Below are 10,814 nucleotides of genomic sequence, written 5' to 3' on the forward strand. Positions count from 1 at the left end.
CAGCCTCCTGAGTAGCTGGATTATAGGCTTGTGCCACCACACCTAGCTAATTTTTGTATAAGGCTGTCTTTTTTTAAGAAGTGTCTGTTCATTCCTTTGCCCACTTTTTGATGAGGTTGTTTGTTTTTTTCTTATAAATTTGGTTAAGTTCTTTGTAGATTCTGGATCAGAATGGATAGATGACAAAAATCTGTCAGATGGATAGATTGCAAAAATTTTCTTGCATTCTGTATGTTGCCTGCTGACTTTGATGATAGTTTCTTTTGTTGTACAGAAGATCTTTAGTTTAATTAGATACTATTTGTCAATTTTGGCTTTTGTTGCCATTGCTTTTGGTGTTTTAGTCATGAAGTCTTTGTCCATGCCTATGTACTGAATGGTATTGCCTAGGTTTTCTTCTAGGATTTTTATGGTTTTGAGTCTTATATTTATGTTTTTAATCCATCTTGAGTTAATTTTTGTATAAGGTATAAGGAAGGGGTTCAGTTTCTGGTTTTGGCATATGGCTAGCCAGTTTTCCCAACACCATTTATTAAACAGGGAATCCATTCCCCATTGCTCGTTTTTGTGAGGTTTGTCGAAGATCAGATGGTTGTGGATGTGTGGCATTATTTCTGATGCCTCTGTTATGTTCCATTGGTCTATATATCTGTTTCGGTACCAGTATCATGCCGTTTTGGTTACTGTAGCCTTGTAGTATACTTTGAAGTCAGGTAGTGTGATGCCTCCAGTTTTGTTCTTTTTACTTAGGATTGTCTTGGCTATACATGCTCTTTTTTGGTTCCATATGAAATTGAAAGTAGTTTTTTCTAATTCTGTGAAGAAAGTCAATGGTAGCTTGATGGGAGTAGCATTAAATCTATAAATTACTTTATGCAGTATGGCCATTTTCACAACATTCCTTCTTCCTATCCATGAGCATGGAATGTTTTTCCATTTGTTTGTGTCTGTCTAGTGGTTTCATTGAGGCTTGATTTCATAAGTATGATTCATTAGCTCATCGGCCATGTGATATGGTTTGGATGTTTTGTCCTCTCCAAACCTCATGTTGAAATGTGATCTTCAATGTTGAGATGGGCCTGGTGGGAGGTGTTTTCCTAATGAGGGTGGATTCCTCATGAATGATTTGGTGCTATCCCATGGTAATGTATGATTCTAACTCTGGTAGTTTTTGTGAAAGCTGATGGTTTAAGATGGCCTTGCATCCGCCCCTCACCCCACCTTGCTTCCTTTTGCCTTCTATCCTAATTGTTAGCTTCCTGATGTCCTCATCAGAAGCTGATGTCAGCACCATGCTTCATGTACAACCTGCAGAGCCATGAGCCAAATAATCCTCTTTTCTTTATAAATTACCCACCCTCGAGCATTCCTTTATAGCAATGCAAACAGACTAACATACCATGTGACTTAATCTCTAGTTTCCTGGATCCTTACTCTTCAGATTAAGATAATCTAAAGTTTCAACTACCTAATCACATGGTAGGTCTTTCTGGTGATCAGCCCAACTGGCCCAAAAGAAGCTATCTAAAGGTCCACCAGGAGTAACCTAGTTAGCATAACAAAGACTCTATCACTCAGGAATGTCAAGGATTTTAGAAGTTCCATGCTAGGAACCCAGGACAAAGACTAGACAAATTCTTTTTTATACTACTGGAAGATTATGAGATAATGAATAAAAATACACTTTTTGCTTGAGAACAAATGGACACAGAATAAAGTACTAAGTTTAAAAACTAAGTCTTTCAATTTCAAGAGTTTGGAGGGAACAGATAATTTTTAGTTACATAGACAAGTTCTTTAGTGGTGATTTCTGAGATTTTGGTGCACCTGTCAACTGAGCAGTGTCCACTATACTCAATATATAGTATTTTATCCTTCATCCCCATCCATCCTTCTCCCCAGGTCCCCTAAATACATTCTATCATTCTTATGCCTTTGCATCCTCATAGCCTATCTCCCATTTAAAAGCAATAACACACAATATTTTGTTTTTTCATTCCTGAGTTACTTCACTTACAGTAATGATCTCCAGCTCTATCTAAGTTGCTGCAAAAGCCATGTTTCACTTTTTTTATGGCTGAGTAGTATTTCATGGTGTAGATATAATACATTTTTTTTTCTGCTTGTTAATTGATGGGCACTTAGTTCAGACCTAAGTACTTTTGCAATTGCAAATTGTGCTGCTATAAATATGCATGCACATGTGTCTTTTTCATATAATGACTTTTTTTTCTTTGAGTATGATGTGTTTTGGTTCTGTGTCCAACATCAACATGTGATGTTGGACCTGCGGTTGCACAGAAAGTCAAGAATTGAAGTTTGGGAACTTCTGCCTAGACTTCAGAGGATGTATGGAAATATATGGATATCCAGGCAGAAGTTTGCTGCAGTAGCAGCACCCTCATGAAGAATGTCTGCTAGGCCAGTATGAAAGGGAAATGTGGGATTGGAGCTCACACACAGAGCCCCCATTCTGGCACTGCCTAATGGAGCTGTGAGAAGAGGGCCACTAACTTCTAGACACCAAAATGGTAGATCCACTAACAGCTTTCACCATGCACCTTGAAAAGCTGCAGATATGCAACACTAGCCCATGAAAACAGCCAGGAGGGGCGCTGTGACCTGCAAAGCCACAGGAGCAGAGCTGCCCAAGGCTGTTGAAGCCCACTTCTTGCATCAGCATGCCCTGAATGTGAGATATGGAATCAAATGAGATCATTTTGGAGCTTTAAGATTTAGCTGCTCTGCTGGATTTTGGACTTACCTGGGGCCTGTGGCCCCATCCTTTTGGCTGGTTTCTCCCATTTAGAATGGGTACATTTACCCAATGTCTCTACTCTCATTGTACTCAGGAAGTTAACTAACTTGCTTTTTATTTTACAGGTGGCAGGATCTTGCCTTGTCTAAGATAAGACTTTGGACTTGAAATTTTGGGTAATGCTGGAATGAGATTAGACTTTGGGGGACTGTTGGAAAGGCATGATTGTATTTTGAAATGTGAGGACATGAGATTTGGGAGCAGTCAAGGGTAGAATAATATGGTTTGGTGCTGTGTACTCTCCCAAATCTCACCTTAAATTGTAGTTCCCATAATCCCCACATGGCATAGAAGGGACCTGGTAGGAGGTAACTTAATCATAGGAGTGGTTACTCTCATGCACTTCTTGTGATAGTCAGTGAGTTCTCATGAAATCTGATGGCTTTATAAGGGGTTTTTCCCCTTTTTGCTCAGCACTTCTTCCTGCCACCATGTGAAGAAATACATGTTTGCTTCCCCTTCCACTATGATTGTAAGTTTCCTGAAGCCTCCCCAGCCTTGTGGAACTGTGAATCAATTAAACCTCTTTCCTTTATAAATTACCCATTCTTGGGCACTTGCTTATAGTAGTATGAAAATGGACTAATATGGGGTAGATACCAAGTAGTGGGATTGCTGGCTCAAATGGTGGATCTCCTTTTAGTTCTTTAAGGGATATTCATACTGTTTTTTGTAGTGGTTATACTAGTTTACATTCCCATCAGCAGCATAAAAGTGTTCTCTTTTCACAACATCCACATCAACATCTAATATTTTTTTTATTTTTAAATTATGGCCATTCTTGCTAGAGTAAAGTGAAATCTCATTGTGATTTTCATTTTCATTTCCCTGGTCATTAGTCATGTTGAGCATTTTTTCATGTTTGTTGGCAGTTTGTATATCTTTATATCAAGAGATTTGTTTATATATCAAGAGAATTGTCTATTTATGTCCTTTGTCCACTTTTTAATGGAATTTTTTTTTATAAAGGAAAGAGGTTTAATTGATTCACAATTGATTGTAAGCTTCTAGATCATGGATCTTCATGTTACTCACTGTTTGTGTTCAATGCTTGGTCTCCCATCTGACATATGGCAAGCAGCTAATGTCAGATATCCGAAGAACACATGAAGAAGGCCCTCAATAGAAATGGAATGCTGGGACTCACAGTACAATTCATATCTCTTCTGTTCTACTGGGGATCACAACAAGCTTTCTCTGAGTCTTTTTTGATGGTTGTTTGCATTACTGGAATAATGTGTCATTGTAAGGATATTATAAGAGGTCACTATGTGTGAGTGATATAGACAAATGTTCATATTACCATATTTAGCCAAGAAAGAACTAGGTAACAAAATTAAGTTTAAATCAAATCCCAGCACTTATGCTTAGATAAATATTCACATACAGAAAAAAATATTGGGACAGTATATCAACATATTAATAGCTTTAAGCTTTTTAATTATGGCATTACTGTTTCTGGTTCATTCTCTTCTTCATTCTCTTCAACATATTTATAGTGCGTATGCATTCATTTAATCATAATAAAATTATTTTAAGAAAACACTATAAGCTTGTGTATAAATTGTCCTGTGATTATTTTCACTTTATTTCCTGTGTGTCTGCATGATAATATTATCTCTCAAGTGGAATTAAACTCCTGCACAATAGACACAATGCCTCCCATTGACTCCAAACATGGGGCATTATTTTCTGTCCCACACAATAGGCACTATGCCTCCCACTGATTCCAAACATGGGAACAGGCTGATGATTCAAACAAGATACCCAGGTACAGAATGCCTTTACAATGGTTCCAAATCAAAGGGGTGGAGCAAGATGTTGGAGTAGGACTATCCAGTGATTGTTCTCTCATGGAAACATCAATGTGAACAATTGTCCATGCACAAATTCACTTTCACAAGTGCTAAGGAAACTAGGTGAGAGATCAGAATACGTGGTTTTAGGATAATATTTTTAAAAGACACATTGAAGAGAGTAGAAAGGATTTATTGTCCTCATCACCACTTCCTCCACCTCATGCAGTGCAGTATGGAAAGAGATGCCATAAGCTTGGAGAAAAGAGAGGGAAGTAAGCATAGGACTTTGTCTTGGAATTCAGTAATGATTCACCAAATTAAGGCTTACCACTGGGGTAAATGCCACGGCCCCTGACTCCAGGCCATCAAGGAAAGGGAAATCAAAACCACAATGAGATATCACCTTACTCCAGTGTGAATCACTGTTATAAAAAATGATAAAAGTAACAAGTATTAGTGAGAACGTGGAGAAAAGGGAATCCTTATTCTCTGTTGGTAGGAATATAAATCAGTACAGAATTATGAAAAACAGTATGGAATTTCCTGAAAAAATTAAAAATAGGACTAGCATATGATTCAGTAACCTCACTACTGGGTTATAGCCAAAGGAAATAAAATCATTATGTTGAAGAGATATCTGCATTCCATGTTTATAGGTGCACTACTTACAATCACAAAGATAGGATACCAACCTAATTTTCCACCAATGGATGAATGCATAAAGTAGGTGTGTTGTATATGTATACAATGGAATACCATTCAGTAAAAAGAATAAAAGGATTTAAAAAAATGAAATCTTTCCATTGGTGACAATGTGGATGAAACTGGAGTACATTACGTTAAATGAAAGAAAGTCACAGACAAATACCTCATTCTCATTATTTCACTCACATGTGGAAGCTAGAAAAGTTGAACTTACAAAAGTAGAGATTAGAATGGTGGTTACCAGGGGCTGAGGTGGTTAGTAGAGAAAAGAAGTTGAGAAGATGTTGGTCAAGGAATATATTATTACAGGAGAATAAATACAAGAATGAATTTCAAGAGATCTATTGTACAGCAGAAGATTATAGTTAATGATATACTGTATTCTTAAAAAATGTCAAGAGAGTGGATATTATGCTTTCATCACAGAAATGATAAGGCTGTGAGTTAATGTATTTGTTAATTAACTAAATTTGACCATCCACAATGTATATATACTTCAAAGCATCATGGTGTACACCATAAAAACATACAATGTTATCTGTCAATTTCACATAAATAAATTCTTTTTTTTTTTTTTTAAGAATGGGTTCCAATTCATTTTTAGAACTGCGCTGGGAGGAAAAATTCAGGAATAAATAGTGTTTTATCATGGACTATTCCAGAACAAAGCCACTCATTGATTCAAAATATGTCATAGTAGAGTCTTCAGAAAACTATGGAGAAAAAAACAGGCAAGGTTTTTATTTCATGAAGTTATCCTCTTAACATGGAGAAAAATCTTCTTGTCAGTTATGTAACTTAAGGGCATTTCCCCCAATTCTATGATGTCTTGTTGTACATAGATGCTGGCTATAGAAATAGCTTACCTTTGAACTTGAAGACACTTCATTTTCTCTCTTGCTGTTTCATTCATTCAATCATTCATTCACCAACTCACTTATTCATTCAACAAAAATTCAACAATTATTTGGACCACGTGCAATATTCATTATAGTTTGCCAGGCACTGAAGGGGATAAGGGGAAGAACACTTGGTCAGGTAACTTTCTAATGAAAATTATCATGCGATAGACATGATGCTTCTGATCCATGTCATGCATTACCTGGATTTCAAAGTTTTCCCAGCCCTCATAGTTCTCAATTTAAAATAGTTAAATCATGTTTTTTTCTTCTTTTCTGCAGTATGTTAAATATAAACTTGAACATAATTTCAAACACATGAATTTTGAATGTACTAAATTTTAAATTTTTGCTATATGGGATTCCTTCTCACCGCCAAATAACTGAGAAGTAAGAAAACAAGGTTTCCCTCTGCATGCTAACCTTTAAATCAAAGTTACGAAGAACTCCATTCTCTGGTCCATGGGCACTGGCATTGGCGGTCACAGCTGTCCTTCTATCCAGGTCATGTCCCTGCCATTGCCATTAACCAAGTCTTGACAATAGAAACGTTGCCATGTGGACCCAATGAAGGAACATAGAAAAATTAAGCAAACCTTAAGAGGCCCAAAGTTAAAATATAGGTATTATTGTGTGAAGAAGCAGGTTTTGTAAATGTATTGTTTAGAAAATATATTTTCTTGGTGAGCTCTGGAAGCTTTCTCTCTCTTTGTAATATTAAAAAAGGAAAGAACTCTGGTAGAAAGTCTTATATATCATTTTTTTTCCTGCCAAGGAGAATTCCAACACAGGCATTTTCTAGTAAATGTCCTTGTTTGCAATAATTGCTGCCTTGGCATTGCGATATAATGCTGCCATTTCCTTTCATCTGAGTTGTATACGTTTTACTATCTGACCATTCAAGCCGTTGTAACAAGAGACACAAAAAGAAATTACTTTGGCTGGCATCCTGAGATGTTGGGATAGATGCTGTCAGTTACAGCCATAGGTTAGGAGAAATCTCTTTAAAAAGCAGGGAATCTGTCCGAGGAGCCTTATCTGTTTTATTGCAACATGATGGAATATGATCACCATCGTGTATTGTGTTTTCATCCCCTGATTGATTTGGTCTTTAGTCTTGAGTTGTAATAACAAATACAAACACTCAATGACTTATCAACAACAGAAATAGGAATTTAACGTCTGTCATCTTAGAAAAAGCTTAAAATGCAACTTCAAACAAGAAAAGGAAATGTGACTGAAATGGAAATTTCCCGTGGTGCTTGTGGGCCCATCAGTCACAGCTTTATGTCTCCATTAAAAAATAGCCCTGTCTCCATACAAGGTGAGCAGCTAGCACGTGACCATGGCCCGTGGAGCGAGGCCACTGAGCTTGTGCTTCATTCCCACAAACGCCCTCAGGGGTTTCCCTTTCTTCAAAAATTTAATTTGTCTAGGAGTTGATTAGCTGCTTCAATAGGAGAATTACATCACTAATGTGCTATATACCTAAACTCCTAGATTATTTTCATTAATAAGTCAAATAATGGGTCAGTTTAGTAAACAGATTAGTTGGGCCTGATATCTAATCAGCCTTTATTTAAATTTTGCTCCATTAGAGAGGATAGTTCTTTCATTTCTGAATATGTATGAAGGGCTCAGTTTATGCCAGGCAACATTCTAGACCTTGGAGTTTTGTTGGTAAACGGCACAGACAGATTTCCTTCCCTCATATATGTAAATCGGGGGAGAGCCACAATAAGTCAATTAACACATTAAAAAGGCAAGAAAAAAAGAGACAGAGAAAGGGAGAGAGAGAGGAGTAAGAACTCCAAAAGCACCGAAGGATAGAATATATGTATGTAAACCACAGCATTTACATGTATCACAGCTGTAGCTCAGAGGAACATACATATTTGAGCCACCTGATTTTACAGGTCAGAGGCTTTTGCTAACACAGCAGGTCTGAGTTATTTCACTGATGGTGCATGGCCTTGTTGGTCTTTGCATTTTTCCTAAAAGAATGTAACATGGAAAGAAGACCCCACTCCCTAGCCCCACAGTAGAAGGAGTACTGAGCTCCAATTATACTTGCCCCCTCTTGAAGAGTCATAACTGATATTATCTGAAAGACTCTGGAAAGGCCGGTAATTCCTGTTTCATTTATTATTTTAATATAGAAACTTTTTTCCTGTCCCACTTATTAACCTTCCACCTTACTTGTGTTCTAACAGTTATCACATGGGTAGGAAGACTCTTGGAAGGGGCATCATTAAAAAGAAAGCTTTATGCACCTGGGCACTCAACCCTATTGGAGAGGAGCCAAAAGACAGTTCAAGAGCAGCACATACTCTCTAGGAATTTGTAATCTCAGTATGTGACAGCTCAGTTTATGAGCAGCCAATCTGTGTCAGTCCTGGGGATAGAGAGATGAGTGAGACATAGTTGTTTTTTATTTTTAATTTTTATTTTAGATTCAGGGATACATGTGCAAGTTTGTTTATATAGGTTTTATTTGTTAAATTATGTGTAATAGGGGTTTTGTGTGCAGATTATTTAATCATCCAGGTAATAAGCATAGTACCCAATAGGTAGTTTTTGATCTTCACCCTTCTCCTATCCTCCATTATCAAATAGGCCCTGGTGTTTGTTGTTTTATTCTGTGTGTTTATATGTGCTCAATGTACGTACACATGATATTTGGTTTTCTGTTCCTGCATTAGTTTGCTTAGGATAATGGCCTCCAGTTCCATCCATGTTCCTGCAAAGGACATGATCTCATTCTTTTCAGGGCTGCGTAGTATTCCATGGTGTATATGTACCACATTTTCTTTATCCAGTCTGCCATTGATAGACATTTAGGTTGATTCTATGACTTTGCTATTGTGAATAGTGCTGTGATGAACATATGTGTGCATGTGTCTTTATGGGACAACAACTTATATTCCTATGAGTATATACTCAATAATGAGATTGCGGAGTTGAATAGTAATTCTAAGTTCTTTGAGAAGTTGCCAAAGTGCTTTCCCCAATGGCTGAATTAATTTACATTCCTTCCAGCAGTGCATAAGTATTCTGTTTTCTCCACAACCTCTCTGGTATTTCTTGACTTTTTAATAGTGGCTGTTTCGACTGGTGTGAGATGATATATCATTGTGGTTTTCATTTGCACTTCTCTGATGATTAGTGATGTTGAGCATTTTTTCATACAGTTGTTGGCTGTACATATGCCTTCTTTTGAAAATGTCTTTTCATACTTTGCCTACTTTTTAATGGAGTTGTTTTTTGCTTGTAAATTTAAGTTCCTTATAGATTCTGGATATCAGTCCTTTGTTGGATGCATAGTTTGCAAATATTTTCTCCCATTTTGTAGGTTTTTGGTTTACTCTGTTTATAGTTGTTTTTGTTGAATGCACAGTTTTTGTTCCCAAGAAAACACAGTATAAATTAAAATCTCTATTTCAGCATTACTTGCTACAATCAAGAGAAATGTCCACAATAACAAGAGAAGCACAGAGATCGTTTGGTTAAGCCTGAAGAAGACATGAGAGGTATCATAGAAGGGACAATAATTGCATATACAACATTTCCTGGATAATAATCCGGATAGCACCAGATCAAAAACTGAGTCATGTAGTTCAGATGTAGTTCAGGAATTCAGAAATTGGAAGAAAGATTATGGGACATTTGGTCAGGTATGGATTTCCAAAGACATAGTGAAACATTAGTAGGACCTTGAAAGAAGCAGAGTTAGTAATTAGCCTTAATTGTCTATAATTAACAATAATAATATTATATTAACTATCATTAACTGTAATGGAAGACCTTCTCTGCATTATATTTGTGCCAGACACTCCACAGCACCTACCTCCCAACAGCCCTCTGAGGTGACCGTAACAGCTACACTCTCCTCTAGATGAAAAAAGGAGCTTTGAGTGTTCAGAGAATTTGCTCAAATGCACCTCAAGGTCAGGGGAAGAGCCAGGATTTTCTATCACCACCCACTGATTTTGTATAACATAATCAGTGTCACAGTGAAGATCATGAATGTCTGTATCACCCAGGCCTGATACAGACATTCATGATCTTCACTGTGACACTGATTATGTTATTTGGACCTGATGCCCAATGACAGGAGAGCAGTGTTTCAGAGTAGACTGTGAGTTATGCGATAGATAAATAAATACTCCTTATGTACAAAATAGCTTTTGATGTAGCATGCTTAACTATACCTCATCCCCTTTAAATTCCTAATACACAGGATTTGATTTAAAAAAAAAGAACAAAATACTCAACAACTCTATATGAATTATGAGTCTGCTTAGGTCTGTGTCGCATAATGACCAGTAAGCACCACGTTTCTAAATCTACCTTTCAGCTCCCCATTGTTTGACCTCTGGGTCACATTCCTTGGTGTTGACTGTTCACTCCCCTCTTGAACCACACTCTATGTTGGCTTCTGTGACATGACATCTTCCTTATGTTCCTCCAACGTCTCTGTCCACTACCTCTTTAGGTCATTAAATATTAAAATTTATCAAGATTTAATCATAGGCCCCTCTACTTTTCATTATGTACTCTTTTAACTTTATGTTTTCTGCTTAGGTTTTCTTA

This window comes from Saimiri boliviensis, chromosome 1 (genome assembly GCF_048565385.1).
Source record: "Saimiri boliviensis isolate mSaiBol1 chromosome 1, mSaiBol1.pri, whole genome shotgun sequence".
NCBI lineage: Eukaryota > Metazoa > Chordata > Mammalia > Primates > Cebidae > Saimiri > Saimiri boliviensis.